Source organism: Ursus arctos, unplaced genomic scaffold (assembly GCF_023065955.2).
Source record: "Ursus arctos isolate Adak ecotype North America unplaced genomic scaffold, UrsArc2.0 scaffold_7, whole genome shotgun sequence".
NCBI classification, from domain to species: Eukaryota; Metazoa; Chordata; class Mammalia; order Carnivora; family Ursidae; genus Ursus; species Ursus arctos.
The window spans coordinates 72,702,360-72,722,599 of NW_026623089.1; positions in this window are offsets into that span (position 1 = coordinate 72,702,360).

The window sequence follows — 20,240 nt, forward strand, 5'->3', positions numbered from 1 at the left end:
TAATCAAGTAAATGATGACTAAGATAATAAATTGGTTTGTAAATCAAATTCTTTTGAGTAGTTTAATTAGCAGTAAGAAAACATATTGTCAAAGCAGAATGCTGATTTTAAATCCAAGTTTTATAATTTATTAGCTCTGTGAGTCAAGTTGAGGAAATTATTTAACTGTCCTGGGGTCTGTCTATTTTGTTGTTGTTATAGTTGTTTAAATATATAAAGTGAGAATGATAATATCTAGCTATTTCAGGGGTTCCTTGGATAGTAAAATAGTACAGTTATATAAATTAGGCTTATAAGATATCACACTTGGTAAATACTCGTATTAGGTAATATCTTATTAACATTTTATAACTGTGGTGTGATCTACACTGATATTTAGGGAATCCTAGCTATGACCCAGGCTAAGATTTGTCTAGCAAAATTTTTTTTTCAATATGGAGACTGTATTTTTAGAACTGTTTAAGCTTCATGGTAAAATTAAGAGGAAGGTACAGACCCCCTGACCCCCTCACAAGCACAGCCTCCCCTACTATCAGCACACCCTACTGTGTCAGTACATTTGTTACAACTGATGAATATACATGGTCCAATCATCATCCAAGGTCCATACTATACATTAGGATTTACTCTTGTTTTTGACTGTCTCTGGGTTTGGACAAATGTGTAATTATATGTATCCATTACTATTAAAAATAATGCAGTATGTTACGGGTAAAAATAGCAAATAAAAATAAAATTCTAAAAATATACAAAAACACAGACAAGAATGGAAATAAGAAAAAAACGGAATAGAATTCAGGGGTGGTAGAAACAGAATACACATAAAACAAATGTTAGGCCTACATCCAGCTGTACAGTTTCTTAAAGGTCAATAGAATGATTGTCTAATGCCATACTGTTTGGAAATCACAGAAGTCCCCCGCCTGTCACCTTCCAGTCAGTATCTACACACAAGTAAAGACTGTCCTGACATCTAATATACTTATCTTTTTTGTCTTTTTAAAAACTTGATATAATTAACATCTTACCTGAGACCCTCCTGTGAGTCTACTTTATGGTAGTTCTTCTTATCCGTGGGGGTACATTCCAAGACCTCTGGTAGATGCCTGAAACCACAGATCATATGGAATCCTACATGTGTTACGTTTTTCACTGTACATACACACCTATGATAAAGTTTAATCTGTTAATTGGGTATAGTAAGAGATTAATAATAATAAATATAGCAGTATACTCCGATAACAATTATGGGAATGTGGTCTCTTGCTCTCTCTTTTCTAATTATGTTATTGCACTTGTTGTGAGGACGTGAGGTGATACAATGGCTATGTGCGTGCAGATGCAGGAGGTGAAGGACACAGGTGCGTGATGCAGTGGGAGGCTGCTGACGCCCTTCTGACGCTTCACAAGGGTCCTCGGCTTCCAGTCCCAGCTGAGCACAAGTGACTGAAGCTGTGGGTCTGGGGAGGGCACTGTATTTCAGTTAGCATTTGCTTGTGACCTTTGTCCATGCTGTTGCTGGGGGTACCGTTCATTTGTTTTCTTCGCTGTCTGATAATCCACTTGAGGAGGAATCCACATACATGTATCCATTCTGGTAATCGGCATTTATGAGGTTTACCATTGGAACTGTGTGAGTAGTGCTAATGTGCACACTCATAACGTACATACACACATACTGTGTCACACGTGTGTAACATGACAGGGCAGCATGTACCTAGCAGCGACACTCTTGCGCCGTAGGGTGTGGACATGTTCGCTCCTGTTGTTACTGCAAGCTTTCCAGAGTGGCTTTATGAATTTAGCATTCTGTCTGCAGTAAAGGGGTTCCTGGCTTGCTCTTCATTGTTGTCCAAACGTGGTATTTACTGATTTCTCTACTGAGTTCATGCTGTTTTCCATGTGGTGGCATTTTATTGTGGCTTTATTTTGTATTTTCCTGATGCCTAATGAAGATGAGAACTTACATATTTATTCGTATTGATGTCTAGCTAGCCCAGTAGCACTTGTTACTATGGCAGTAGTTTTTATTACATTGAAGTGTCGTGTTCGTGTATTTCATGTGACTGTATGTGGTCCAAGTGCGAAACATCTGTGTAGTTTCACTGATGTACGTTCTCTGTCCCTCCATCAGTCGCAGGTTAGTCAATGTTAACATAGCTTCAAACTTGGGCTCCACACCTGACATATGATTTTTTCTTGTTCTTTTCTGTGCAGTTCTTTTTTTTTTTTTACACTATTAATAGACCCTTTGGTTTTTCACATGAGTTTTAGAAACAAAATTGTATGTTCATATACAAATATAGTCACACCCTGCCAAATTTTATTTGGATTTCTCAACATATACAATTTGGAGGAAGGGAATGATAAACCTACTATAGTGAAACCTTTAATCCAAGATCATAGTATCTGCTTTTTTAAGTTTATTCTTTGAACAATTTCTTTAAATAATATCTTTTTCACATTTTTGTGTGTAGAGGATAAAGGGGATCTTTGTTAGATTCATTCCTAAATATGTGCTAGTTTCAGCGCTATTATAAGTAGTATTCTCTTTATTTATTTTTTTAAAGATTTATTTTAGAAAGAGAGTGTGTGCAAGTGGGGTGGGGGATAGCAGAAGGAGGGAGAAAGAATCTCAAGCTGACTCCTCTCTGAGCATGGAGACTGACATGGAGCTCGATCCCATGTCCCTGAGATCACAACCTGAGCTAAAACCAAGAGTTGGACGCTTAACCACCCGAGCCACCCCGGCACCCCAGAAATATTCTCTTTAAATGTTCATTATTTTCTTTGACATCATGATGATAGGCATCCTTCTTTGTTCCTATTCTGAGGAGGAATTTCTTCATCATTTTACAGTCTAGGCTAGTGTGGGTTTTCTATAAATGTTTATAGATGAATTTTTATCCTGTTAACAATGTATTATTATTGCAAGTTTGTCAATTTAGAATTTTGTCAAATACATTTTTGGAATCTACCTAATGATTGATTAATTTTTTTTTTTTTTTACTTACATCGAGTCACAAAGATTGATTTTCTAATGTTAAACCACTTGACAATAAATTCCACTTGGTCATGATTCATTACCTTCTTTTTGTATTTAGTGGAATCAGTTTTTTTATACTTCATACAAGATAGGCTTTTTCCGTCTGTATTCATTCAGAAATACTGTTCTGTAATTTATGACTTGTATAATCTTTGCCATGTATTCATTTTGCTTTGTTGGATTGCTCTCCCTTTATAAAAGTCAACATTTATAACACAGAAACTTTCATTAAATCAATAGCAGGCAAAAACGTGACCACTTTATAAAAAATAATTCTACAAAAATACAACAGTAGACAGTAAGCGCCTGAAAATGTGCTGAACACCATTTTCATCATAGAATTACAGGTTAAACTGCAGTAAGATGGCAGGTCCTACTCCCTTGTTCAGACAGAAAAGTGGTTGGAAACCACTTAATCAGTGTCCTTGTCCTTCTTGGGCTTTACTTCTTAGTGGTCCTCCAGCCCAGCCTCTAGCGAGCCTTCCCAACCTGGGCTCCTGGAGGCTCTCAGGCCATTTTGTTTTTCAGAGGCTTTGTCTTAACTCTTTCGTGTACAGTCTGCCTGTTTCCCCAGCTCATTACATTATGGGATGGGCATTCCAGCTCCAGATGTAATCCTCCAGCCAGTGCCCAGGATGGACCGAAGCCTGCCAGGTCAGCAGTCGATGTTCTGCGCTTCTCTGAAAGCTTTGTGCTTCTCTGGGATCTTTCTCCTCTTTAAACGCTATTGTTTCTGGAATTCTTGATGCCTTTGGATAGATGTCTGCTGTTCAAGGGGGAGCTTTGGTTGCCTGGGTGGTATCCAGTCCTACCAAGGGCTACCTGGAAGCATTATTCATTCACAGTATACATTTTTTAAAAGATTTTATTTATTTATTTATTAGAGAGAGAGAGCACAAGCAGGGGGAGTGAAAGGCAGAGGGAGAAGCAGACTCCCAGCTGAGCAGGGAACCTGATGTGGGGACTCGATCCCAGGACCCTGGGATCAATGACCTGAGTCGAAGATAGACACTTAACTGACTGAGCCACCCAGGCGTCACCACAGTATACATTTTTATGTAAACAATATTTTTTGCTATGGTAACATAGCAAAGTAGAAACAATTGTCAGTAGCTACTGTTAACCTGACCCTGTGTCAGGCTTTAGGGGAGCAGTAATGATCCTGAGACGCTATTCCCTCCGATCTTCATGAAGCTTTTTTGTTATGAAAGACAAAGATGTAACCAAGTCAACCACAAAACAAATACTTCATAAAAATGGGACTAAATATTCTGACCTAGAAAGTATTTCCTTACTTTTAGTAGGAGTTAGATTTAGTGCTTTTATTAACCAACTTCTGCCTCATCTTTCACACATGGTAACTCCTTTGCCCAGGGGAAATTTCAAACATAAGAATTTTAACATATAAAGAATTTTTTTTAGAAGGAATAGGCATTCTTTAAGATTTCCTTCTGTTGATATTGACTGCAAAAAGTAGCAGCAGACAGGAATGCTTAAACAATTTTGTGTATATTTCTAGCGTATTCTGTGATTGAGTGCTCTATGTGAGAAACGGCTTCTTTCTTTCTTTCTTTCTTTCTTTCTTTCTTTCTTTCTTTCTTTCTTTCTTTCTTTCTTTCTTTCTTAAGTGTGTCTAAGAAGCAGATGGCATAGTTCAGTTATTAGCAGGCGGCACAACAGGTAAGAAATGAGAACAATTGAAGGGCTAGTGAACGCTAGGGAACAATGTCCATCCTGGCACTTAGAGAGTTAATCGTGAAGTTCTCGTTGGTTCTAACGAGTATGTGTGGCCAATCTGGAGTTTTCACATTGGATCAGCACAAAGCTGCGTAGCACAGGTGTTTAATTGTCACTCGATCCAACATCTGATCTAAATAGACTAAAGGACCATGGGACAAAACTCTCTCACTTGCAAAACCAGAAAGGCCTGGAAAACAATATTATGTTAAATTAGAAAAATTTAAGAAAATTTGAGGAGTCTATTGAGCGAAACTTAGCTTCATCTCATTTAATAAATTTTATGTATAGATGTGTGTTTTTGTATGCTTGGCATCAATACAATTAAATATTTACAGTTTTATAATGTCAGTATTTTTGTGTGTACGGTTCAATTTTTAATACCATTTTTTTCAAATATAATTTGATAGAACAAAACTCATTTTCTGATATCTAAGCAGTAAAAGTTTCATTGATGTGTTTGCAGAACTGTCTCCAGTACGCTAGTGGATGCTCCGGTGCGTCTGGATGTACTTGTGATTGCTGCCCCGCTCCAGGGAAGTAGCGCTCCCTTAGCTTGTTGTGGACCCTCAGCCATCGGGGGCGCAGCAGGGAACACATGTGCGCTCTCTTTTCTGGTCATGTTTTTCTACGCGGTTTGCTGTTTTTGTATCGCGGATTTGCAGACATCACCAAAACATGTGATACTAGGTCCTGGCAACTCCAGAGAGTTGTTTTCTTCAGTTTGTATTTCACAGGATACTGGAGAGCGATCTCATAGTGACTTTACTGCTTCTGAATTTACGGTGCATATGGTTTAGGTGTAAAAGTTCACTCGGTTTTAATATTTAGACTGTTTCATTGCTTGTTGCCCTCATTTGTCTGGGAAGTTATATTTGCATATGATTTGCTATTAAAAGAAAACACAAATGTTCAACCTTTAAAAAGAGTCACATTCCTTTGAAGATGACAAAATCAGCGTTGAGAATACATGATGAGCTTCGTTAGAGGAAAGTTAATCTGTGGATTAAGTCAAATGTATGTTTATCCAAGAAAAAAATTCCTATTACTATACATTGTGTGATTCACTGATATCTGTGGTTCTGCAAACATGATTTTGGAGAACTTCTATGTCCTTTTACACTGCACACTGTCCTGGGCAGGCTCTTTGGCTGTCTGGACATCTCACTTCTGATAGATAATAGAAATAGAAGTGTTTTCAGGATTAAAGGAGACAGAGGACGAATGGTGTTTGGAATTTAAGAGCTCAACAAATATCAAGTCCTCCTTCTACTTCTCCTACTTTTGCAAACAAGACGTTCACTTGGCTACAGTGTACAACATAAATCATTTCACTGTTCCAGTGCGATGCGTGTGATTGGCTAGATCTGTGTTCAGGTTTGGGAACTTCATATACAATAAATACCCCCACATGGGAGCCAACAATGGACTCTGAATGAGAACATGAGATGTGTTACCCTAGAAAGGGTGCTGTTTAGATTAAGAGAGAAGATTGAAAGGTGCCATTGTACAGATCCCAAAAAGATGAATAACTCTCTGCTAGTTTGGCTCCTCAGTTAAAGAAGAAAAGGTAGAATAAAAAAGTTTAAAATCTGTCTTCATATAAAGCCCCTGTTATGAGGACAGTCTATGCTCCTCCCACCAAGAGGGCCATTTATCTTTGCAGCTTTATTTCAAGCATGAGTTTTGCAGTTAGTGAATGAAAACAGCATTGCATTAATATGAGAGCCCATAGATGTATTTGTACCATTTTACAAAGGATATATTATTTTACTAATTTAAATAAATATTGGAAAAGAAATGTTACATTTCTGTGATTTTTATGTTGTGAAGGCCAATACTTTGTTTCCAAAAACATACATGCAATAAGATATTATTTCTAATCCTAACATTATTTTTTAATGTAAAGTATTTTTTGATTCAGTCATGTTCTGTGTTAGAAATTACTGAAAATTATTAGATGTATCTAAAAACATATACAAAAGGAAGCAGAAGAAAGACAACCAGGCAAAAATATTTTATGGAAAATTCTCCTCAATTATTACTGCAAGTGTGCAGTATTCATTTTTCCAGATTATCAGTGTTTCTGACAAGCTGCTTCTGCTATATGCAGGATTTTCTAGGCATATGAGAATGATTAAGTCTGTAAAGCAGACCAGTCTCATCATGGTAAGTGGCTCACTGACGCTAGGATACAGAGCCTCATGTGTTGCTGCTTACATTTCCAGCAGCTGTTAGCTTGTTTTCTGTTCCTCCCCTCCTCAGTGTGAAGACTTTGACATATCTTGCTTTTGTAGAACATTCAAACCTTCTATCAGTTCAAGATCATTATGAAGTCTAGTTCTCAACTTCAGCTTTCTTTCTAATAAGAGGATTAACCATGACAAAAGTGTAAGGCCAGGCACACTGTTGGCGCCTATATCCAGAGGCTGTCAGCAGCGGCGCTGTTTCCCTGATGCTATGCTGCATGTGCTATTTTCTTAACTAAGAAAATCACCATTGTCCAGGAAAATGTCAATATGTATTTTTAAGAATAAAAATACTTTGGGGCACCTGAGTGGCTCTGTTGGTTAAGCGACCACCTCTTGATTTTGGCTCAGGTCATGATCTCAGGGTCATGGGATAGAGCCCCATGGCAGGCTCTGCACTCAGTGGGGAGTCTACTTGTCCCTCTCCCTCTCTCCCTCTCCTCCTCTTCCCTCTCCCTCCCTCCCTCTTTCTCCCCCACTGTCCCGCCTTCCTCAGTCTCTCCATTTTCTTCTTTTTATATGTTTTCCTCTGTCTTTTCCCTTCTTTCTTGTCTTTCTGTCTTTTTCTTCTAATACAGCCAAGGTCTTGGCAGAAGAATATCCTGAAGACGAAGAGAGATGCTTTCATGTATTTTCATCCCATAGTTTGCATTAAAAACCACAGATGAAATCAATGGTTTTAACAGACGTTGGTGATGTTATAAAACATGAGTGTGTGTGCTCTGGATGGATTGCTGTCCTGTAAAAGTTGTCATCACTATTACAGTGTAGGGACTGATTGCCTTGATGCTCTTGCTTTGTGTGAGAACCTTCTTTTCTTCAGTCTGACTTTCTGTTCTTTCCCTCAGTGTGTGGCATGGGCGTTGCCCTGCCGTGTGCCATTCACCATGCCCTGAGCAGCTGTATACAGTCCTCTGCCAGTTCTTCCGCTGAACAATGGCAGTGATGTCCTTCTAGCTTAGTCCCACATCTCCTGAGATGCACCTCAGCCCTTTGACCAAAACAGATGGAGCACATGTCTGTCTGACTGCATCTGCACTGATTCAGTCCAGAAAGATCTCAGTGGGTGTAACTGCATGGACATTCAGTTAGAGTCAGAGTGTCCACTCAGTGACTTAGTTCCTCCAACTTCTGTCATCTACCCCCAACACTGGGAAATGCTTTGTGGAAGAAAGCAAGCAAGTGAAGGAAGTTAGTCTCTTCTACTTTACATTGCAGTTACAATTCCATTTTATGTGTTTGTACGAGAAGATTTTGAATCCTTCCAACATCTGCATTTCTGATGCCATTTAGATGTCCAAAAGCTGGCCTTGTATTTATGCTGTGGTTTTGCTCATGAAAGCAGATTGTGTTTATGATGGCGTATGCTAGTTGTCTGGTTTAATAGAATATGAGTTGACTTTCAAGCATATGCTCAAATTTATGTAATTTCCATTTATCCAATGTCTTTTTCTACCCAGCAAAGTCTTAGCTGTTTATATGCAATCAAATATAAGTGTATTTGCTGGGTGTTTGTTTGTTTTCATTTTGGCTTACACAAATAGTTTATTAACAGAAAGCAATAATTGAAGAGTCAGGTTCATGGATGGTGACCTCCCATCTTACAGGTCAGAAGGGGTGGAGGTGACATCCTCAATCTGCCCAATGTTCATTCCCAAACAGGCACAGGCTCTGAGGGTGGAGTGTACCCCAGGTCCAGGGGTCTGGGTCCTGTTCTCTACTGTGACCCAGCGTTTGATGTGCAGAGCTGGCGCCTAGTTCTTGCCCCCTGAGCCACACCCCGAGTGGCCAACATGTGGAAATAGGGTCAGGATGCATTTTGGTCTGCCTTAACTATCTTCCCCCAGCCACATGGCAGATGGTGTCCTTGCCAGACAGATTGGTCAGATGGATGCAGTGTCACTGAAGGTTGAAGAATGTGGCAGACCCAATACATCTTCTCCTTTAGGCACCTGATGTTCAAGGCTGATGTCCAGTTCTTTTCCTCCCTTCTGAGATGCCATTTCTATGTGTCATCTCCAGACTGCCGTGGGAAAGCTACTTGCTAGTTTTTATTTACGGATCTGCAAGCGATCTCTTAGTACATTAAGCCATTTTTGAAAGATATTTAAAAGTTTAGGTCCCATTTTAAGAAATGGTACATTTAACTACTGGGAAGTATGCGTCACATGTAAATTGGAAATTATACTTACCCCACATATGTAACTTCCAGAATAATGTTCTCAGTTGTCCTCCAAAGAAGAAATTGACAAATAAACCACTTTTAAATTAAAAAACAAGTTTCATTAGGAAAAGTAACTGAATATGTATTTCTATATAACATCAAATAACACTTTTTTTATTTCAGTTATTTTCAATTGTTTTTTTTTTTTAAGATTTTATTTATTTATTTGACAGAGACAGCCAGCGGGAGAGGGAACACAAGCAGGAGGAGTGGGAGAGGAAGAAGCAGGCTTCCAGTGGAGGAGCCCGATGTGGGGCTCGATCCCATAACGCCGGGATCATGCCCTGAGTTGAAGGCAGATGCTTAACGACTGCGCCACCCAGGCGCCCCTCAATTGGTTTTTAAACTAGTTATCTCTAGACAGAGCAGGGTATATGGAATCCATGCCATTTTGCTAAATTGGTTATATATTGCATCTGAGGCCAGTATCACCAACCACATTAAATCTATTCCGTATTTCTGTTTAAATAACAGTAATTTACTTATGGGATCATGTTTTATCCTAGGCTGTCTTAAAATTATTGAGTGATACAGTCCCCAGCCAATGAATAATTTCTCGTTGACAGATGAACTGCCTTTACGGTCTATCCTCTACATGCAGTAGTGATAATTCCATGGGATCACTTTGAAACACACCATTTTCCCAAGTTGTCATTAAGGAAATAAGGATTCAATGTTAAACGATTTTTTAAAAACATAATTTTAAATAACAAGTCTCATGGAGATCAGATTTTCTGTGTACCAGACTGGTTTTAGCATAAGCGGTGAGTGTTAGCGAAACCTCGAAGGTGTTAAATTGCTATTTACCTCCTCTCAACAAAGCGTTGAGAAATGTATCAATGAACTTCATAGGAAAAATAGAAAATGACAGTATTTTATATCCACATCTTGTTAGTGGATGTACGAATCTGTTTTTTAACAAGAAGTAACCAAGGACAACAGAAAAGCAGATGCTTGCTCTCCTGATGCCGTGTGCAAATTATCTTGGGCCCAAGAACACTTGGGGCTTCATACTAGGATCAGTACATCTGCCCGTTCTGTCTCTCAAGAAAGCTGAATCCAGTCTGAGGGAGGAGGAGTAGAAGAGAAAAGCAGAATTACTGGCTGCTGTGCTTTATCACTGCAGTGACACTGAGTCAAAACCCTCAGCGGGCATCATGAGGTACTGAACACTGCAGGAAGCAGGAGTAGACCGCTCCCGGGACCCACACACCCACACCCACACACAACACAGTCATTATCTTACCAGTTGTTAACTGAATTACATAGAGAGCAAATAAGTTCAAACTGTTGTTTTTGCCAAAGTGTATCTTAATGTGGAAGAAATACTAAAATCTAGGCCAGCTTATTTCTAAAACTCATTCTATTTTGATTCCACCCAAAATACGTGGGTGTGTATGTGTATCTTTTATATATTCATTTGGCTGTTGTCTTAAGGAAGGGCAATGGTGTGTGCCTTTCATTGATGATACTTGTTCAGATGCCTAATAACTAAGGCTATATTATATATATCTATATCTATATTTATATCTATATATATCTGGACTCACATCACTCATATCAACCCTCAAAACTGGACTGAGAGCAAACTTCTCATGGCTTCATTCACAGCTGAATATATTGGACAAGTATCTTCCGAATTTTTAGGAATATTTCCTCACCTCAAATTCTGTATTATACTCTGGATTATACTCCATGAATAATGGTAGGATGAAGACATGTCAAAGATCTTACTGCACCCAGAAACTCAAAAAAGGCTTTTTGGATATTTTCTTCAGCACAAAGAAGTGGATCCAAAAGAAAGAAGAATAGAATGTGCTAATTCTATAATTAGTGCTAATTCTATAATTAGTAAATGTGAGCAAATCTGAACAAACCATGACTAAAAAAAAAAAATAATAATCCTGAATATGTTTGAAGTATTTAGATATAAACTGGAATGGAAATTGAAGCCCAGAGTGATAGGGACATGGCATGGATATGAACGCAGCTGAAGCCGCTCTGGGCCTCAGGGAGAAGTGGACAGTGGGTGGCCTGAGCCCTGCAGCATGTGGGGATTCCTGCTGTCCGTCTCCATGATGCTCCCCGGCCCTTGTCTCCACTGGCTATGTAAGGTTTAAGTTCCTCACCAGTCAGCGGAGGAAGAAGGTTATCCATGGAAGAACAGAAGTAATCTATGCAATAAAATAAATAATGAGAGTACAAATTTAAGTCAGGTTCTCATTATGTACGTGAGATGACGATGAGCACAAGTTTTGCTGTGTTGAATTCTGTTACTGATAATGAACCTAAGATTACTGATGATTATTGATATATAATTGGATAAATAACGAAACCTTCACTGACTCCTTATAAGTGCTGAAAATGCGTGTTATTGGCACCTTTACTCCTATTTTGAATATCTTGTGTTTTGTGAAGATTAAGTAAGGTGATGTTTATAAATACATATCACGTATTGCAGAAGGTATTAAGTGTTCAATAAATACAGAAAATGATGATATTGAAACATAGGGAAAAAATTCAGACTTCTTAAGAATGCAGTTATCTCTCACCCTCCATTTCTGTTCCTCCTCTTTTTCTTTATACATTTTGACCTGATTTGAAATTTCTTCGGACCTGCCATAACAGAAATGTAAATTTTGTATTTCAGACATTTGGATTAAGAATATTGAGATGCATGACTGATAGGCAATTTGAAGTAATGATTATTATGCTTGACACCTTTTATCCAACCCAGTTAAAATCAAGGAAAACATAACAATTTTATTCATTAAACGAGCCACACTCATCAAGCATTCTCGCTAATGTTGTCACAGGCTCGTAGAACGGTACTAGAAAGGAACTGTAGACTCATGTTGCTGTGTGTTTCCATCCTCTTCCGGTTACGGATACCTCATTTGGGAAGGGTGCAGACTTGGCGAATCAGTTTTGAATCTAATTCTAATTTGTGAACACATAGCCTTAAAGTAATTTTTAAAGGAAATGTATCTTTTATTTCAAAAGAGACAAAATTAAGAGATAGTGTTTTATGTTTTAGAATGAATATCAGAAAGCAACAATAAGGAATTAAGTGTCGAGGTCCAAGATGATTACTGAAGAGACAGACCTGTGGAAGGTTTTTTCCCAGCGTGGTCATAAACATCACAACATCCTGTCGGGGATTTTGATGTGACCTGACCCATGGAGTAGCAGCTGCTCCCAGCTCGTGTTTGAGTCATTCTAGAGGATGCGTGCTTTGATGTATTGTTCCCAACCCCGGGAAGTGAATAATTGGAGTTAGGACAGAAGACTCTTCAGGCTGTGTTACTGTTTTGAGTCTAACTTATTGCCTAGAAACAGATGTATTTCCACAGCCCTTGCCACATGATTTTTGGTTCTTCCCACTGAATGTGTCATGATTTGCTTCAGCCAATAGGAAAAAGGCATACGTGACAGTGTGCCCGTTCTGAGCTGAGGTCTACAAAGCTTTTGATATTTCTGTTTTCCTCCTTTCCTCTCTGTTGTCAACATGAAAAAGTGTGCTGAGGTTAGCCTGCTGGTTAGTCCACTGTGGTTAGCCTCCTGGTTCTAGGGCCCTTCACTCTCCATCTTGGTAATTGTTAATCTCCCTTGCTGGGCATGCCTGTCACTGACCAAGCAAAGGCGTGAGTTGTCTATGCCCTTAGTCTTTACCGTAGTGCTAGCTGTACCATTCTAACTGTGAAATATGCTGAAATAAAAATTTAATAAATATAATCATCTAATGTCAGTAATTTTGTAGTTATGCCCAACTTTAAGAAAACTTGGTAAAGAGAAACCAGAATATTTCAGTGCCACCACCTTGTAGAAGAAAAGAATATAGTTCAAGACAGCTGATTTGGTTGGTTGATTCGTTGGAGAATTTTAAGCAGTCTGGCCCACAATTCCTTAACATGTAATTAATGCTCTATACTTTGTGCTTTAAAAAAAAAAAAAAGGTAACCCTTATGGATAGATATCATCTGTAATTGTCATTAAGAAATCAGCACAGGTTTTATTTTATTTGTCACATGATGCATCAAAAAGACTGTATTGTTTTATGGATATTCCAAAGTCCCATGTTTTAGATACTGGCTTTAAATATTTTTTAGCGGTTTACCCACCATGACAACATAACAATCAGAACATGATGGTCATTTGTGAATTGAGGTTTTTGTATTCTCAGATCTTGCATGATAAACCCCCTCTCCCCCAAACCCATCATAACATGAACCTGAAATAAACTTTAGGTCTCCTGTCTGTTTGGCTGATTTTGAAATTGTTTTTATTCTTAAATTATAATATCCATATCTAGCTTAGTTGTGGAAAGTATTTTAGTTTGACTTATTTGTATGCTTCGTCTTTCCCTGGCAAACAGAGGATAATTCTTTTGTTTTCGTTTTTTTGTGGGTTTTTTGTTTTGTTTTGTTTTCCTATAAAAAAGTTTTCTAAATTAGATAAACCAAAAGCTTGCTCAACATGGATGGAAGGTGTTGCCCATGAATGGTAGGTCATTAAATCACATAAAGATGTTTAAGGAATGTTATCGAGTTCAACTAGGACAACACTGGGGGAACTTTACCCTTTTTAATCATTTTCAGCAGTACTGGTACTACAGATACTGGCCGTTCCAGCTGCTGGTGCTGCAGCTTCTGCTGTGTCAGTGGGGAGTTAATCATGTTCAATTTGAAGATCCGTTTCAGGAAATGCCAAAATTATTTGGAAACTGGCTATATTAGGCAGTTATCTGGTAATTATATTAAGATTATTTATTGCTATATCTTTTAAAAAATGACAGTTAGCCTTCTGCAGTGATACTGAGCAATGCTTTTGTCCTATTATTTTTGTCTATTGTCTCACAAAATACTTGAAATGTAGCAGCTACCAAACAAATGTAGCAGCTACCAAACAAGCTTTTGTTAAATAGATGGAAAATAATCACATTTATATACTATTTCTGAAATAACACTCTAAAGACTAGTTAAGATCCCTTTTTTGAAAATGATAGGAAGTAGTATAGACTGTGTATCACTGATGGACTTTAAATTTTTATTGAATGTCTCAGTCTCTTATAAAGGAACGATGTTCTTAATATATCAGATGTGTTCATCACATTGCATTTGTGTTTCATGGACTTTAGTGAATTTTATTTGGGTTATAATATGAATTTATATCTTTAATCTAGCCCCTTCTTCAAGGTTAGGGTTATGGTTACTATGGAAACAACTTCTCTTTAGTATGTACCAACCCTACAACTGTATCTATGACATTTCTGCATAGAATCCTTAAGTTTAAACTAAGGGAGAAATTCTCAATGGATGTGTACATTGTAGATCCTAGAGTCATTTTTTCTTGAGGTTGAGTTTTTCATGTTTAAATCTGTTACAAAATGCCTCTGTCATTTCCCTCCTGTTGTCTGAAGGGGAACTTTATAATATGTGTATATGATGACTGTTTAGTTTTTTAATGCTTTACATTGAGTTACCAAAATGCGTGACATTATTTCATACTGCTCATAGAATATATTTAGATCATAGGTAAGTTGTAAAAAATATTATTTCATCTAAAACTCCAGCTTATAACTGGGGTATTATACTTAGCTATCCATCTTTTCTTTATGAAGTTATATAATTCTTCTAAAGTTCATCACATACTTCAACACAAAATCATATAATTGGTTGTCTTGGATCAGGTTACTACAAGCAGACACTGAGATGAAATTGTATCTGAGAGCATTTTGTTCAGAAGGCATTCCAGGAGAAACTGGTAAGGGAGATGAGAGGCACGATAGTGAAGAAGAAGAAGAAAATCAGAGGTGTTATTTCATGTGAAGGCCCAGTCCTGACTCAGTTTTGGAGAAACTCCAAAGTATCATTTTGACTGCAGGATTTATTCTGGCTTGAAGAAAAAGAAAGGAACCTATGTTTTCATATTCTTCCATCAGTCTGTAGTCGACTATGAGTGATCATCCTATTTCTTAGTGCCTCTCTAGGTATTTATTCAAAGTGGTTCTACTTGTCCACATTTACTTTCTGATAAATTTTGAAGATGTGGACCATTAGGAAAGGAGCTAGCAGAAGTTGGGAATAGACCTGCACAACCAGAAAAAGGAACATGAGGGGATCTAGTTTGAATACTAAGGCCCCTTGCACTGATCAGCTCTACTTCTCAAATGAAATATGCTCCAGTCAGTCCCAGAATCCACATGATTGTTGTTAGTTACAATTTAGGGTAAAACCCACAACAGGAGATTTAGTAGGATAGCTAGAGCTCTTGCTACTGCAGCTGGTCCTGAGGCTGTGACTAATATTTATAATCTCTTTCCATCTATTATGAGTCTCCTTACCTTGAGTTAGCATTGCTTCAGATCTAGGTGGCTTGCACTGGGGGAGGGATGACCCAGATCTTTATCCCTGAAAGTTATCAGCCCATCTGTGAAGCACTAAGAGACACCAAATACATCAGTAATTTACAGCAACATTTCTCCCTGTCCATATTATGGAACAGCAGGGTCTAACTCTTCCTAATGATCAGTGTGAGTCACTCCTTCCAGTAGAGTAACTCACTTCTTTGCTATATGAAGTAAGGGAAACGCCACCCTCCCTAAATATCAGAATGTAGCTGTACCATTATGTTTAGTGGGAATCTTTTTTTTTTTTTTTTTAGTTTAGTGGGAATCTTAACTTAGATGGAAGGTACCCTCTGTATTCAGTCTGTGATGGAATTAATGACGTTATGCCCAATAGTATCTTCCTGTTAGTGTGAAGTTGAACCTTCTCTGATAAAAACAGACAAATGGAAACTTTTAAGAAAATACATTCTGTCCATCACACACACACACACACACACACACACACACACACACACACAATTTTAAGTATCAGAAGAAGAGAAGAGAAGCAATATTTGAAAAGATAGCATCCATAGTTTCTTAAGAACTGGTGAAAGTTACAGAGAAAGAAGGATTTGTGTAAACACCAAGAAGAATACAAAGAAAACCACAGTTGGGATCTTTATAATACAATTATGAATACGAAATGTTAAAGAGAAAATCTTAAATGTAGCCAGTGGGTGGAAGTAGTGGTAAACACAATACTTTCAAAGGGCAATGGTTAGAAAGATAGCTTATTTCTTAAAGGAAAGAATAAAATTAAAAAGAAAATGGGGGGGTCCTCTTCAAAAATCTGCCAGAAGATGCTCAGCCCAGAGTGTTACACCTATAGGAATATACTTCAAAAATGAAGAAAAAAATGAAGAAAAAATAAAGCTTTAATTTGTTTTACTATGGTAAAAATCTATGTAATGCGATGTTTGGCATTTTAGTTGTTTTTAAAGTGTATTAATCAGTAGCATTAATTACTTTCAAAATATTGTGCAAGTATAACCACTATATATTTCCAAAAGGTTTTCGTCACTGCAAAGAGAAACTCTGTAACTGTTAAATAATAACTCACTATTTTTCGCCCCCAACCCTAGGCAACCAACGGTCTACTACATATCTCTATAAATTTTCTTATTCTAGACATTCAAATAAGTGGAATTTAAAAATACAAGATTACATGTGGCAAACTTTTTTCACTTAGCATAATGCTGAATAGGTTCTTCTGTGTTGTAGCATATATCAGAGCTTTATTTTTCATAGCTAAATAATGCCCATTGTATGTATACACTACATTTGTTTATTCATCTATTGATAGACACTTGGGTTGCTTCCATCTTTGGCTATTCTGAATAATGCTGCAATGAATATTATATAAATCTTTATTCGAATCTCTATTTTCAACTCTTTTTAAGGAACTGCCAAACTTTTTCCCACAGCAGCTGTACCATTTCACATTCCTACCAGTTTCTCTATGTGCTTAATACTTGCATATTAATACTCGTTATTTAATCCTCCCCTTTTTCTATTATGTCTATCCAGGCAGTTGTGAAGTGGTATTTCATTATGGTTTTTATGTGGATTTTCTTAATGACTAATGATGTTGAGGATTATTTTGTATGCCAAATGACAATTTTATGTCTTTTTTGAAGAAAGTTCTATTCAAATCTTTCACTTATTTTATTATTGATTTTTTGTCTGTTGATGAATTTTAAAGAAATGTTTTAAATATTCTCCGAGCTAAAGGTAAACAAGAGCAAACAACTATAAGGAACCAGGAAAATGGTGTATGATTAAAATGGGACTGTCCAGAAAGAGATTAAATTTTTTAAAGAACCAAATAGAAATTCTGAAGCTGAAAAGTACAATAACTGAAAGGAAAATTCTCTGTGTGGGAGGGGAGTTTTTAACATATTTGAGCAGGCAGAGAAGAGAACCAGTCAACTTGAATATAGGGCAGTTGAATTATCTGGTCCGATGGGCAGAAAGAACTAAAGAATGAAGATAAGTGAATAGAGCATAATGACCCTATGGAATACCACAAAGAAGACTAACATACGCATTATATGAGTACCAGAGGGAGAAGAGAGAGAAAGGCGAAGAAACAATATTTGAAGAAGGCCCCAAATTCCCTGATTCTAACGAAAGACATGTATCTACAGATCCAAGATGCTCAGTGAATTCCAAGTAGCATAACTTCAAAGACATCCATCCCAAGACACATTATAATTAAGCTGTCTAATGACAAAGAAGATTCTTGAATGCAATAAGGGAGAAGCAATGATCAGATATAATGGGTCCTCAGTAAGATTAAGAGATGATTTCCCATCAGAAGCGGGGGCTAAAAGGCAGAGGGTTGACATATTTAAAACTGTATGAAGAAACAAAGCTCTCCAGTAAAAGAAACCACATGGGAAGATATAAAAGCTATTATTACTTTTTTTTTTTTTTGGTAACTCCACTGTTTATTTTCCAAATTATTAAAAAGACAAATGCATAGAAATAATTATCATTTCTTTTAGTGGGAATACCATGTAAAATGATGTTGAATGGTTAAAATGATAAATTTTATGTTTGTATATTTTTCCACGATGAAAAAATGCAAAAGTATGCCACAATCTGTAAGAATACACTTTTAGTATATGAATCTAACAAACAACTTATATTCACAACGTATTTAAAAACTCCTACAAATCAGTAATAAAAAGCAAAACAACCTAACTTTAAAAAACAAGTGAAAACTTCAATAAGCACTTAGCAACATATACAAATATATACACAATATATGCAAAAGTCAGTAACCATAGAAAAGGTACTCAACATTATTAGTCATGAGAGAAATTCAAATTAAAACTATATTTGGATACTACTTAATACCTAATATAGAAGGCAAAGTTAAAAGAACTGAAAATAACCAAATTTGTTAATGATGACCAATTAGAATTTTCATTCATTGCTGTGGTAATGGAAGATGAGGAAGCAGCTTTGGAGAACTTTTGAGCACTTTATTATGTTAAATATACACTTACCTATGCTTAGCAGCTTTGCTCTTAAATTTTTACCCAAGGAAAATAAAAATATATGTCACAAAAAACATGTACAAAAATATTCGTAGTGGCCTTACTTACAATGGCACAAACTACAAATACCCCAAAATTTTAACAGGAGAATGATTTTAAAAACATTGATACATTTGTACAATATAATTCTGTTCAGCCATGAGAATGAATGAACATTTGCTGGCATGTGCAAAAACAGTGATCTCAAAATCATCATGTTGAAAAACCATGTCAAATGCAAAAGAGTTCATTCCCTGTGAGTCAGTTATATTAATTAAAGCACAGGCAGTATTAATCAGTGGTGAGAAAAGATGTCTTGGGGTTGGGGGAAGGCAGATTTACTGAAAAGGAGCCCAAAAAAACTTTGCGTTGGATGGAAAGTTCTATATCTTGATTCTGTGGTGTACAAAAATTATATATCTCATTAGGTTTTATTGTTGAGCTGTTGAAGTTCCTTATATATTACGTATATTATACCCTTGTCAAATGTATCAATTGCTTACATTTTATCCTTTTTATAGGTTGTCTTATCATTTTATTGGTAATGCCTTTTGGTGCATAAATTTTTAAATTTTATTGAAGTTCAATTTACCTGTTTATCTTTTGTTGCTCATGCTTTTGGTATGATGTCTCAGAACTTGTTGCTAAGTCCAAGGTCATGAGGATTTACTCATATGTTTTCTTATAACAGCTTTATGGTTTTAGCTCTTATATTTAGGACATCAATCCATTTGGAATTAATTTTTATATGTGGTATGAATTTAAGATCCACCTTTATTCTTTTTCATGTGGAAATCCAGTTGTCCCAGCACCATGTATTAAAGTGATTGTTCTTTCCCAGTTGAATGAACTTGCCACCGTTGTCAAAAATCAATAGGCCTTAGATGTATTGGTTTATTTCTAAATTCTTTTACACTGCTGTACGTGTTTATCTTTATGCCAGTAAGACACTGTTTTGATTACTGTAGTTTTGTAGACTGCTTTGAAATTAGGAAGTGTGAGTACTCCAACTGGATGATATCAGCTGTAGATCTTTTGTATGTGGCCTGTATGATGTTGAGGTAGGTTTCATCTACTTTCCACCCTACTTTGTTGAGGGTTTTTATCAAGAATGCATGCTGTACTTTGTCAAATGCTTTTTCTGCATCTGTGGAGAGGATCATAGGGTTCTTATCCTTTCTTTTCTTAATGTGGTGTAGCATGTTGACTGATTTGTGAATATTGAATCACCCCTGCAGCCCAGGAATAAATACCACTTAATGGTGGATAATTCTTTTAATGTAATGTTGTATTCGATTTGCTACTATCTTGTTGCAAATTTTTGCATCCATGTTCATCAGGGATATTGGTCTGTAATCCTTTTTAGTGGGGTCTTTGGTTTTAGAATCAAGGGAATGCCAGCCTCATAGGAGAAATTTGGGAGTGTTCCTTATATTTCTATATTTTGGAACAGTTTGGGAAGAATAGGTATTAACTCTTCTTTAAATGTCTGGTAGAATTCCCCTGGCAAGCTCTTGTTTGTTGGGTGATTTTTGATTACAAGTTCAGT